Source organism: Dermacentor silvarum, chromosome 5 (assembly GCF_013339745.2).
Source record: "Dermacentor silvarum isolate Dsil-2018 chromosome 5, BIME_Dsil_1.4, whole genome shotgun sequence".
Lineage (NCBI taxonomy): Eukaryota > Metazoa > Arthropoda > Arachnida > Ixodida > Ixodidae > Dermacentor > Dermacentor silvarum.
The window spans coordinates 188,982,504-188,997,173 of NC_051158.1; positions in this window are offsets into that span (position 1 = coordinate 188,982,504).

Here is a 14,670-nt window from a genome sequence, read left to right on the forward strand (position 1 = left end):
TATTCAAACAGGAAGTTAAAATGATAGCTATCGAAGAATCATCAATATTGGCCTTTCAAAAAAAATACAAAGCATTCTATAGACATTTGAGTGAATTACATGAGCTTGAATGTCTACATCCGGGTCAATATACTGATGATATTCTTAATACCAAGGTGCAGTTACAGCCTTTGTACAAAGAAAAGTACAGATATACACTAGTGCGTCCGCGAGCCCAGCGTTTTCTAGAACAGCGTTGCAGTAGGCCCCTAGGTGATAAGCGCCGACACGCACTGTCTAAACAAGTGCTAGATATAGTATGGTGGAATCGTTGGTAATGAGGCGACTCTAATACCTAAAGCGTTTTTGAACATTATCCAAAACTATTTCGAAGCCATAAGCCATTGGATACAGGTGCGTCTACGTACCACCAAATTTGTAACGCTGCTGCCCCCGTTAAATCAGGATGATTATGATTATACAAATGATAACATTGATATCAGTGAGCTAACTGCACGCATAGATTCGTTAGCAAAAGGCAAGACGCCCGGCCCGCATGGCCTTACTGCTGATGTTTTTCAGAGTTTTCGTTTCCTCTTGTCACCATTATTACTTCAGATGCACCGGGAGGCCTTGGGAGTAGGGTACCTTCGTGTCACAATGTACGAAGGGCTGACTGTCCTCATAGCTAAAAGCAATGATGAAACTAAATTGCAAAACGTGTACGGATATCGACCTATTTCCTTATGCAATGTGGATTATAAAATTTTTGGAAAAGTATTAGCTAACCGTTTACAAGTCGTGATTAGATCTGTGGCAGGTGATCCTCAAACATGTGGCATCAGAGGTCGGTCCATTAAGACCAACATTCATGTTGCGACATCGGTGCTAGAATGTTCAGCTGAGAGGATTGTACAGGTAGCGATGGTACAGCTAGATCTGGCTAAGGCGCTTGACAGGGTGAATCACTCGATCCTGTTTAGTGTACTAAAGCATATAAATATCGGATCCCAGTTCCTTAAAGGTGCCAGATTATGTTACGCTAAAGGCTCAACAAGGCTGATACTGAATGGTACTCTCTCCGATCCGATTAGGCTTTTATCATCAGTAAGACAAGGGTGACGTGGTGTCCCTTTGTCACCGCTTTTGTTCTCCCAGTATTTAGAGCCATTTTGTATGAGAATTCTGAAAGAACAAAATTGCAAGGGTTTAAACTGTCGTCGACTAAGATTCGTGCTCTTGCATATGTAGACAACGTGGCCTTCCTCTGTACTAATAAAAATAGCGTAAAAAACTGCTCTTGCGATTGGAGAAGAATTTTGTGCGGCTTGCGGTGCTAAGGTTAACTTTGAAAAAAAAGTTCAGGTTTTTGGTTTGGAGTAAGGGCTACAATGCCATCACACTACGCAGGCATTCAATGGAAAAACGATTTGCGCAATTAGGTGTACCTCTCTCACAGTATAGAAATGGCAACAGTCATTGGTCGAGAGAAGTTGGGAAAATACGAACTAACGTGAATTCACAGTGAGGGACGAAATTAGTCGAAGTTCAGTCGTGAGGAAGTGTGCAACGAGTTCTTAGTTTCCCGTCTCATGTATGTGCTGCAAGTACTGCATCACTCAAGCCTTCGCATTCAGGCGCTGCATCGCGTATTAGCAACATTTATTTGGAGCTCGAGTTGTGAATCGATGCAGCGCGATAATCTGTTAATGCCCCTTCCACGAGGTGGCCTAGAATTATTCCATCTCTTCGTCAGCCAAATTGTTTCTCCCCTTTATTCCTTTCGAGACAGTGACCATCCGTTTTTGTGTGAAATGTTACAGCCATGATTAACTAGTTCTTTATCTTCCTTGTATACTAGCTTCATCAGATGCCAAAGATGTCCCACATGCTCTTTTGGGATTTCTCAAGAAGGACGTTGACTCATTTTTTTTCTAGAAAGTTAGATTCAGCATGAAGTGCATTTTCACTGCGAGTCGAAAACCAATGTCTGTTGCACTGGTGGACTCTACTTTCGCAGATCCTTTGTATCGTTCACCTTATTTAAATCGACCTTATCAGAATGTACTTAGGCGGGTCCGTAAAATGTGTATACCTCCTGTAGTAAAACATTTTTCTTTAAATTGCATTCAGAAACACTTCCTGTTAAAACCTGGTTCAACGCGAGCGGCTGATTCGTGTCATGGTCGACGAACTGTCGACTCGGTCCACGTGCTGAAACCATAGATCACTGTTTTACAGACTGTACGGATGCAGTATTTTTTCTGGGACATTCTGAAAGGGACGCTAAAAAAGGGACGTTGACATCAGACCATACGCAATTACGTTCTTACTGTTTAAGATTACAGGTGGTCCTGCATATGACATATTCATAGCACGGGGTTTATACAGCCTATCGATAGCAAGAATGTGTGATCGCCATGCCGAAAGCTCGCGATCTATGAGATCATTCTTTTAAGAAAAAGCAGTTTACGTAAGATGTCTCTGTAGCTATGTCCACACTGTATTATATGTTCAGTTTTGTTTTCCATGTAATAAAGAAAAAAATTGGAGGTTTACCCCAGTGGGTAAGACATTCGGCTTCTGAGCGTGGAATCGCAGGTTCGAGACTCACTACCGCCAACGTTGTTCCTTTCGAATTTATTCTGTTTATTTTATACATTTATTTCTTTATAGCGGTTACGGAGGCGAAGCTAGAATGCAGGCGAGAGCTTGCACGGACGAGGAACGCGCGGATAACACAGGCTCCCGAGAGCAAGGGTGACGTGGTGTCAAGACGATGCCCTCTCCCCTCACGCGACACCAGGTGCGCTAGCGCGGCAGTAGGTGTTTCCCTTTCACCCACTCTGCTCTGTGGAGGCGTGCACGTGACCTGGCGTTGCAGCCAATGGGAATTTAGGTGCCGTTTCACTGCTACGTACGCCCGATTTTTCACTCAGTGGACGATTTGATACTTTCGCATCAATAGCCATGTTGCCATGAAGCGTCCTTTAAAAGTCAGCAGGGTTACGTGATCAAGCAGCCTGCAATCCAATATACAGAGCGTCGCATGACGTCAGCCTTTCAATGCTCAAAATGTCAACATACTGCTTGGTGTAGAAAGTACTCTCTATAGCGTAGCACCTCTTTTCGCGGCAGTTATACGTGCTTGTCTGCTACCTTTAACATTTCCATATCTGTAAATTGTTATTTATTTAGTAATGCATTGAAGACGCGTATTTAGGAAGACACAAACACACATGCACGCAGACAAACACACAACCTTCATTGGCTTTCATGAATTCGGCGCCATAATTTTATTTTAGTTAGTGACCGTCTTACGGTGTTCTGCGACGGCTGCGCAACAGTCAAGTCAACATGACAACGTGGAAAAGCCGGCCATAGCGGCCTGGTACCGCGAAGTGAACAATGTGAAGCGAGCACGACGCTGAGCGTGGTCACTAAAACGCGCCGTATCAGCAATATGGCCATTTGCGTTGCTTGAATTGGGTGTCTTGTGTGCTCTCCTGGCGGCGCACAGTTCGATCATTTAGTTAATTGCGTTTGAACGAAGCTTCGACATTTGTTTGTATTTAGCGGTGTAGGTGCATATGGTATGGATTGTACTGAATGACTGAACGAACTTCACATCAAAGCCGCGGTGCTTGCAGTATTCGGCTGAAAAATTATGAAGTGTTTATTCTATGTCGAAATGCCGTATTTACGTTCAGTACAGCCACACAGTAAACGCCAGTCCTCAAACTCGCTTCTACTACTCCTAAGGATTACTTCTGCTTCACATGTTTTGTTGAGAACCTTTACGAGAAAGGGTAAGAGTACGGTTGAAGATTATTAAGTGGAACACAAGCGTAATGTGCAATGTATGGCAATAGAACAAGAATTCACGGTCCTTGGTCAGCTTCTAGAATCTACGCTGGAGTACTATAATGTAGTTCAATTATTATCAGAGAGCTTGATCATGAAAACGAAATTAACGGAATACTAAAGATAGGCTGGTGTGCATACGGCAGGCATTACCAAATAATGACCGGGAACTTACCGCTATTGATAAAAAAAGTGTAAAATCATTGCATTTTAGCGGTACTAACACATGGGGAAGAAACTTGGAGGTCAACAAAGAAACTTGAGAACAAGTTAAACGCGCAACCAACTACGAAATGAAGAATATTAGGTGTAACAATAAAATACAGAAAGAGAGTGGTGTGGCTGAGAGAGCAAACGGGGCAGGCGATATTCTAGTTGGCATTACCAGGAGATAAATGGAGCCGGGCAGGCCACGTATTTCGTAGGGCAGATAATCAGTGGTCCATTGGAGTTACAGAGTAGATGCGAAGGGAAAGGAAGTGTTGTCGAGAACGGCATAAAGTCACGCAAGGTGTCAAAATTAGTAAATTTGCTGTCACAACTTGGAATCAGCCAGCTCAGGAATGGCAACATGAAAATAGGCTGGTGACGTTTTAGACCAAGCGAAATGCGTCCACAATCTTCAAGCACTGTGGCTGTTCAACAGCAGATTGCTATGTACTACGAAGCCGCATTCGCATGTCTACAGTACGGCGTCTACTGCCGCTTGGATAAAACCACCTCCAATTTGGTCTAGTACTACATGTGTTGTTACAGCTCCTGACAAAGTTGGTCGGTGTAACAAGATCGACGACTTGGAACAATTTTATGCGAAACCTGCTGGAATGTTGATCCGTAATGTGCTTTGATGTGCGGTTCTGCGCATGTTTCCGGCGTGCACTTGAAGTGGTGTTCTTGTGAAGCATGTAAATTTATGGGGACGTTGGTGTTGGTCATTGAGTTGATGTTGACTGATTAGCCTTGACGTCTATAAGGTAACTTTTCGGCTATGACCGACACCGCGTAGTTAAATACTCCAGGCCTTCACGCCAGCAGCCTATGATTTATTACCGGGATCCAAAATTGCTGTGTACGCGCCTTTGTGCATTTCGAATGTGGCGGAATGCGGCCACCTGAGCTTTGAAAACGAACTCTCGACATAGGTCGAGGCATCATCGTGTTTTATCCATTGACGAGAAGCCACAGTTACTTGCCTGGTGTTTCTGGAAATCCCGCAAATTTGTCTTCAGTTATTGGGATGCAAGCTGCTGCCATGGTTACTATATCGTAATCTTATGCCACTGAATGTCGGCAGCTGCTTAAATCCGCCGTTAAAGGAGGGTTGCCATGTGTGGCCCGCTCCTACGTAACAGGTGGCAACCCTCCCTGAACAGTTGCCGACAAGCGGCGACACAACTATTTATTAGCACCACCTTGGCATTAGCTTCCATCCTGATAAACGAAGGCAACATTGCCATTTTACAGCGTAGGCTGTTATGGGCTCATTGCAATAGCCGTTTCGGTTGGCAGTGGTATCCGCCGCCGCCGGTGGTGTCCGGTGTACGTGGCAGCTATCGCCGGGAATTAGAAAAAAAATTCAGTTCCAGCCTGGATCGCACCCGGGCCCGCTGCGCGGGAGTCATCAATTCTACCCGTGAGCCACGCAAACGCTTGCTAGCTTGCAGGGCAAAATGCCTTATAAACGCGGCGCGCGAGGAAACACGCGATTTGACAGGCGTGTCGCGTAGCGTCCATACGTGCACATTTTGCATTGCATTTGCATATTAGTACACCAGGTGGCATGCCACGTAGCTGATGCACAGATACAAGGTAGTTAGAGAAGGTTTGAGGAATATAAAGAAGTTTTAGGAGATGTATACAAAAATGCTACAAAAGATACATATTGTGCTCTTGATCAAATCAAGCTGGCATGGTGACTGTGTTCGCGCCACGTTTCAAAGGGAATGGAATGGAAAAAACTTTATTGAGGTCCTTTGGAGGTCCTATTGAGGTCCTCAGGTTAGGGCCCGCCACTCCGTAGCAGGTCCTACCCGGCCCTACACGGCATGCGCTCTAATCTCGAGCCTTGAATTCGGTCTTGTCCGGACCGGCGGCCGATCTGCCATATTAACGTATAGGCCGTGGAGGGCCCACCTGACTACTTCAACCCCAAACTCCGCGTCAAGCTCTGGGTTGTCGGAGCCCCGGTAATCCTTGAGGGGGGGGGGGGGGGGGTCGTCGGGTCGGAAGCCACCTGGCTGCGTGCAAAATTTGTGCCAGCGTGCTTCGTTGGTTAGACTTGGTGTTCGTCCCATCCAGCAAGTGCTTCAGGAGGTTCCAGGACCCCCCTTTGCACATCTGGCCATCGATCGAATTGTAGGCATCGTCCCACTGCTGTCAGGAGAGGACCTTAAAACGTTGCTCTATTTTCTTGTTGACTTCGGCAATCTTCTTGCGGAGCCTTCTGTAGAGACGCTGCCCCTTCCACCTGGACAGGAGGGACTGCTTGGCATCGGGCAGATGGGCTAGCCTACTATCCATCTTCACAACCGGGATATCTCTTTCGATCTGTTCGGTACAGCGTTCGAGATCGGGCTTATCCTCCACGTCTTCCACAGATTCCTTCCTAATTTTGCGAAACTTGTCCCAGTCGGTGACCCTGAACTTCCGCAATCTTCTCTGCTCTACCACAGGGCCGTGGCCAGGATATAGTGGTCACTGCCCAGGTCTATGTTGACGTTGGCCCACTTAGCTTCCACAGCTCCTCTGACGAAGGTGAGGTCCGGAGTCGTAGCCCTGCTGGCCTACGTAGCGCATCTAGTAGGGAGTAAGGGGTCGGTGATGAGCATCAGGTCCCGATTGTGCGCCTATGTCCCTTTTGCGGGCGCCAATAAATAATAATAATGAACATCGTTAGCTGGTTAGGTAACTGTCGCCGCTTTGTTTCAAAGAGGATGACAATAATTCCATCATCATTGTCATCTTCATTAGCATCGTAGCGTGCCACTTGTCACGTGATGTGAGATGCTCGCCATGCACGTAGCGTCGTTACGTGGACATTTTATATTGCAGTTGCATATTAATACACCAGGTGGCACGCCATGCAGCAGTTGCATAGGTATTTGTACAAGGCAGATAGAGAACACTAAACTGCAAAGATAAAAAAGACATGCATAGCATACCTAATTGAATCAATAAGCTAGATGTCTGTTTCGAAGTGAATTCCATTAAATCAGCATCATCATCATTACCATTGTGACGTGCCATTTCTCACGGGATGTCACATGCGCACTGGGTAGCGTCGATATGTGCGAACACTGTATTCAGTTGCGCTATATTCCCACAGGCGGTCGGACATGTAGCAGTTGCATGTAGAGTTACATGTTGCATGTAGCTTGACCTGCTTAACTCAAGAGGCTAGGTGACTATTTGTCACCACCGCGTCTCGAAGGGGATGCCAATAAACCATCATCGACATTATCATCAACAGCATCGCATCGTGCCACGGGTCAAGGGATGGGACATGTGCGCCACGTTGTCTCGATGCGTGTGTTTACTCTTTGGTACACGTTATGGCGCCTTCTAGCAAGGTATATGAAGCTCTGTAGAAGAACCTAATCGTAGAGTTACGGGCCGGGCTGCAACCCGGCAACGTCGGGCTCGGCAGATCGCTGTGCAGAGCCCCACGTGTAGCGGCGTAAGCCACAGACCGCCGTCGACGCCGGCCGGACAGTTCAAGTCGTTCGCGTGAAAACGACACGAAGAGATTTCGCCGCGAACCTCCTGTAGTGCTTCGTGCAGGAAATTAGGCTCCTATGGAGCCGCGTCTCCAGCTTACGCTCTGACTGTGGTGCGTGTGCTGCGCAAACAGGGGACGCGTCTGTCAGGACGCGGCGTTTGGACGCATGCTACGTCGGCTCCGTCAGAAATCGACGAGTGACGCGGAAATTCGCCCTACATCCACCCGAAACTGTTCTCAGCGCCGTGATGCCGCGAGGAACCTCTGGATACCATATTTGTCCAGGTGGGCCTTCTTTCAGCAATTTACGACTAGTTGAAGCTCACGCCACGCGCGAGACCGCCTAAGCCTAACGACGGTGGGGCGAATGCCAAGGGTCCCCAGCCATGGCGGTGGCCGCGAAGGCAGACTATGTATGACCCCAGCACGATGCAGTGGATGAAACTCGAGGCCACTGAAGCACGGCAATACCCGCAGAAGATGAATATCTTCAGATCATGGTTCGCCAAATGCAAGAGAAGGTCACCAAGGTGAAGCCAACGGGCTCTGTGGCAGCCGCCCAGCAACAGGCTCGCAAAACAGGATCGGCTCCCGCAGCTGGCGCCGCCTCCGACTCCTCAAGGAGAGGAGGGCAGCTGGCGCAGTAGAAGCTAACACAAACACCTGTACCATTCTACCTGTTCAGGTGTTTGTGTCAGCTTCCACTGTGCCAGCTACCCTCCTCTCCTTGGTGAGTCGGAGGCGGCGCCAGCTGCGGGAGTCAATACTCTTTTGCGAGCCTGTTGCTGGGCGGCTGCCGCAGAGCCTGTTGGCTTCATCTTGGCGACCTTCTTTGCATATGGCGAATAATGATCTGAAGATATTCATTTTCTCCGGGTCTATCCGCCATTTCCTGCCCCTCAGATGCTGAGCCTTGCTCCCTATGAGGGCTGCAGAAACATGCATCTTTTCTCTTTTCCTCAACCTCTACTACTGCTACTACTACTACAAACATGTCGGATCCGACCTGACGAGTTGGTGATTGTGCTCAAGCCAAGAATTAACATGGATCTCCGCGCTGCGTTCGGCCCAAGCGGGATCGGCACCACAGTACAAGGCCTCACCTGCAGTACCGCGAACGCCGGTGGTGTCTCCGTATGGCTGGTATGGCATCAAAATATCGTTATCGTGGGAGTGAAGGCAGAAACCCTGGCCTCCAAGCTCATCGGGGACGTCACGCTGACAATCGGAGCCGCCAAATACCGTTTCACGGACATTTAAAATTGGCTGGAGAAACCTGCAAAGGCGTCGTCACCGTTGCAGACAACGAAACCTCGGAATCACTTCGGCATAAGCTCCAATGGTTCGACGGCGAAATCCTGTACGTGCGGAAAGTAGGAACATGCAACGTCGCAGCGGTGACTTTCAAGGGACATCACGTTGCAAGATTCATTCACTACTGTTCCAAAAACATGGCATTGCTTTACTACAAGAAAACGCTCCGGCCGGCTACCGGTGTGGCACGCTGGGCCACAAAGCGGATGCGTGCCCCAACCTGGACGATCAGCGGTGTATTCACTGTGGTGCGATGGTGAACATAACCCCAGACGGCCCAAGGGAGCACAACTGCCAAGCCAAGTGCCTCATTTGCGGCGGAAACCACTTCACTGGCTCTGCGGAGTGTGTGGGAAAATTCAGGAAGGCGCGGAAGCGTACTCCGTCCTAGCTGAAACGCAGACAACCGGGACAACACAAGCAAGGGGGACCTCCAACATCTCTGACGACTGGCGTAAAGAAGCCACAGGATCCCAAGCAAAGCAAGACTGGACAGCCCAAACCCAGCAATGTACAGGCCGGGCCGAGGTCGAAGCCACCTACCTTCCAGACTGTTGATTTCCCCGCTCTGGTAAGCCAGCAGCAAAAGGTGAGCAGTTGGGCAGGGGCCGCCTCTCAGTCTCCCGCTACCACCTTCTACTCCCCTTCCAAAATCGAAATCGGCAAACAGCTAGAAATCATGCAAAAGCAGATTGCCACTCTAGAACACGAAGACCAGGCGTTGAAAGCGATACAGGCTCCACTACGAACGGAGCCAGAGCCTATACAGGCCTCGGCCAGCTAGGACGAGGAACAGGAGTCTGGTTCGGACCTATCAGGTTATACTAGCGTCTCGAAAACCTAACCCGTCGTAGCCAACTCAGAGGACATAGCGACACCTGTTATCAAGCTGTCAACAAAATTGGAGGAACAGAACAAAATGATAATGAAACAAAACAAACTCATGGTGGAACACATTATTCCACAACAGGTAAACCTTGCAGTCATGGCGGCGATCCAGGATCTCAAGCAGTCACGTGCAGATATTCACCTCCAGCATACTTCAAACCGTCCATAATTGGCTCAATCCCCAATTCGAGGAAATCAAAGCTAACATTAAGATGTCGGAACAACGTGGACGCAAAATTGTTCATCATAACCCGGTAAATTCTGAATCCCAGGGCCCTATGGAGCAACCCATCGCACATCAAATCGAGACTTGCATGCCTACTCAGGCTCCCACGCAGGCGCCAGTGGTAAAGCTGCCGCCCCCTCAACAATAAATTCATGGTGGCGGTCATTTCTAAAGTTAATCATAAAATGTTCGAACAAGAGAAATGAGAGAATCTCCAATATAGTTGCAGGGGCTTTAGAGATGGGATAAAGAGGGCCACTCTCCATCTCTACCTGCAGACCCTAAATTCAATGCTGGCAGTCATAGCGTTACAAGAAACCGGACTGCAGGCGAAACTATCTGGATACAATTCATTTCAGGGGGGTAGGTCCACCTCTATTCTCGTGCATAAAGAGTGTACCACTCGTCAGGAATACCTCGATCTCTCGGAGGGGCATGGATACACGATGGCCAACATCCTATCTAATAAAAGACCTAGCCTATACATCCTTAGTGTTTACAGTTTCCCCAAATATAAGCACAGCGTCATCAACGAAATCTTTCACAAAGCAATTAGGGAAGCGGATAAGCATCCACTAGTGATCGTGGGTGACTTTAACACCTCCAGCTGCCACTGGGGCTAAATTCGCGAAATCCCCAAAGGTAGCAAATTGGCAGAACTCATCCACTCTCCGTCTATCGCTCCTTACAGACCCGATGCAACCCACTAGAGTTAGAAATTCTGTAAACAGGGATGCATGCCTGCAGTGGACATAGATATAGGCTGGTGATGATGATGATGATGATGATGATGATGATGATGATGATCTATCATGCAACATGGGAAAACTTAGACGAGACACTCGGTATCGATCACTGTCTCCTCAAAATCACCATTTCCGCTAACATTGCCCATACAACGTGGAGCCAAGCCAAGCTTACAAATTGGACAGCTTTTCGCTCTCAGGCAATCCCCTCTGTTTTGGGAGCAGGATCATACAGAGAATGGGCGAAACAAACTCAAAGCGTCTCACAATCCTACAGACCACGGAAGGCATTCCCGCAGTAGACAATTACCTCCACCATCTTTGGGAGGCCCCCAGGAGTTTAACCAAACGCTGGAGGAAAAACAAACTCAACCGCGGGCTCAAACTTCGAATATCTGAGCTGAGCATGGAAGCGGCGGAATAAGTGGCGCACCTCAATGACTCGAACTGGACAGAACGATTGAATGCGGTAGCTAGGCAGATGAACTCGAAGGGGTCATAGCGCCTTTTCCGCAGTCTCATTGACCCCACGCAAACCAGAGGAAAAACACAAAACTGTCAGCCCTTCCACTGGGGTGGAGATGGAAGACCAGCGAAGCTGTACTATGGTGGGAATTATGTATTTCCAAATATGACTATTAGGAAGTGATGGTGTAATTGTTCATTTTAGCTAATAAAGAGTGAGGAATATATATGAATCGGTGGTTTTCATTTATTTCGTGACCACAGGGACCATGGCCTTATGGTCACTACGGTACACTGCCATCCTCCTTCAACTAAATCGAGACATCATCCAACCCACCTATTCAGTACACAATGACAGGGCAATTCTTGCTCTCCACCATAAAGGTGCGTTCGATAATGTTAAACAATAGAGCATTCTAACCAACTTTGGCGTCACTCGTTGCGGTAGGAAAACCTTTGCATACATCAGAGACTTCCTCTCGGATAGGCTGGCAATTCTCCGCATAGACGATGAGGAACATGGACCATTTAAAATGGGTACGCGAGGGACCCCGCAAGGGGCAGCCTTCTCCCTGTTACCTTTCAACATAGCTATGATGAAGCTCCCGTCGGTCATGGCACATGTGGAGGGTGTGCATCATGCGCTATACGACCATGACATCACAATTTGGGCAAATCAGGGTAGTATAGGCGAAATGAAAGACCGTTGCCAGCAGGCCGCCTCCATCGCGGACGCCTATACGACTCAATGGGGATTGCAGTGTGCTCCAGATAAATCCGAACTCCTACATATCCGAGCAAACTTGAAAGACAGGATGACCTTGGACTTGACTCTATCAGGTGGTCTGTGAGATTCGAATTTTAGGCCTTCCCATACATAACAGAAGAAAACGGAAGTACGTTGGACAAGTTAAGCAAAGTTGGGAAACAGGTAAGACGTATGATCCGCCGAGTCTAAAACAAACCGGGGGGTTACGAGTTGGGGCACGCTTCGATCACTCGCCCATGCCTTTGTGACCAGCAGAATTCTTTACTCAACTCCGTGTTTAAAAAATTGAAGTGGGAGGTAAGGCACCAAGGCAACCAGTAGGTAAGCTCTCCGAAGTAATAAAGGACCTAATAAAGAAACGGCAAACATGAAAGTGTCAAACTCGAGAGATCAGATAGAATTCGCTGAACTGTCGAAATTGATCAACAAGAAGAAAGTAAGGGGTAATCCGAAGTTCTAACGTGGAAAACATTGAGGAAGCAGTAAAATATGGACGCAGCATGAAATCAGTGAGAAGAAAACTTGGCATAAGATACAACAAAATCTATGCACTGAAGCATAAGCAGGGTAATATCATCAGCAATTTTGATGACAAAGTAAAAGCAGCGGAAATTTTATACTGACCTGTACAGTTCCCAGGGCAGCCAAGCTACTTTCATTCGAAGTAGTGATGAACAGGATACAGAAGCTCCTTCTATAATTAGCGATGAAGTTAGAAGGACCTTGAAAGACATGACCAGGGGTAAAGCTGCCGGCGAAGATGCAATAACAGTCGATTTAATCAAGTATAAAAAGCTTGCGGCCCTTTATACGAAATGCCTCACGACTTCAAGTGTGCCAGAAAGCTGGAAGAACGCCAACATTATGCTCCTCCATAAGAATGGAGACGTTAAAAAATTGAAGAATTATAGACCCATTAGCTGGCTTTCAGCATTGTATAAAAATTCACCAAGATGATTTCAAATGGAATCAGGGCAGCACTTGACTTCAGCCAACCAAGACGACAGGCTGGCTTCAGGAAGATATATTCTACGATGGATCATATCCATGTCATCAATCAGGTAATAGAGAAATCTGCAGAGTACAATCAACCTCTTTATTTGGCTTTCATAGATTATGTAAAAGCATTTGATTCCGTAGAGATACCAGCAGTCATAGAGGCACTGCGAAATCAAGGAGTACAGGAGGCAAAGGTGAATATCTCGGCAAATATCTACAAGGATTGCACCGCAAGCTTGGTTCTCCACAAAAAATCGAAAGGTACCTATCAAGAAAGGGGTCAGACAAGGACACACAATCTCTCCAATGTTATTCACTGCATGCTTAGAAGTATTGAAGCTCTTAGACTGGGAAGGCTTAGGAGTGAGAATCAACGGGGAATATCTCAACAACCTTCGCTTTGCAGATGACATTGTCTTATTCAGCAACAATGGGGACGAATTACAGCTAATGATTGAGGATCTTAACCGAGAAAGTTAACCGAGAAAGTTTGGCAGCAGGGCGCAGGCCGCGCGATCATCTACTAAAAGTATCTGTTTTTGCAGTGACTACGAAAGCAGCCATATCAAGGGCTGCAGCTGATCCAGGGAACCAAGTGTATCTCGAGCTGCAGCTGTGCTGTCGCGAAGCTAGCGCGGTAGATCACCGCAAGGTGCGCTCTCCGTTCAGAGCATGCCGACTGATCAGAGTGACAAGCATCGATCAACCAATCAGCGTGGGCCAGCTGTCGCCCGGGTTCTTTAAAAGCGGAGGCACCCTCATCTGTCCTCTCAGTTTGGCAGCAGTGCGCAGGCCGCGCGATCATCTACTAAAGGTATCTGCTTTTGCAGGTAAACACCCGTAAGGAGCAACTTGTTCTTTTTGCGCGCTGCGCACTGCTGCCACACTTCTTACGGTTCTCACTTTTGATTGTTCAATTTGTTGTTCTTTTTTTCCAATATGTCTAAGGATTTCGCAAAAACTTTCAACGATTTTAAGCGTGAAATGAGATTAGAACTTCGTTCTGAGAAAGTGAGCTTGAAATTCTGCAGCGAAACTTGCGATGAGACGAAGATCACCTCTGAGGTTAAGGCACTGAGAAAGGAACTCAGCGAACTTGTTAAGTGCAGTGAAGGGTTGAGGAGCGAGAACAAGCGGTTGTCACGACAGGTTGAAGAGCTACAGCAGTGCACGAGGCACAACAATTTGGAAGTAAAGGGTGTCAAGGCGAATGTAGAGCCTGTTGATGTCATAAATAAATTGGTGAAGTTGTTGGCGAACCAGTGAGCGAATTAGACATCGATGCATGCCACCGCATTCCCACTCGGAACACGGACGAGACCAACATTATAGTTCGTTTTGTTCGACGAGAAAAAAGGAACACGTTCCTTTCTAAGGCACGGAAACAGAGACCTTATAAAAGTATGCTTGGTTCCTCAGATGGAGGGGCTGTCTATGTTAATGAGCATCTATAACAGTTTAATAAGCAATTGTTAGGTGCCGTCATTGTACGCAAGAAATTAGTGTCATGGAAGTATGTCTGGACTATTCGGGGTAAGGTGTTTGCAAGTCAAAGTGAAATGACTGACGCTCTGAGGATCACTGATCATGGTGATCTGCAAAAAATCACTAAGTAAGGTACATTTTATACGATGGACTGTCGCGTCGCCGTGAACTACGAACCAACTTGTGCTGGCTAAAAAAAAAAAGAAAACAGTGTTGA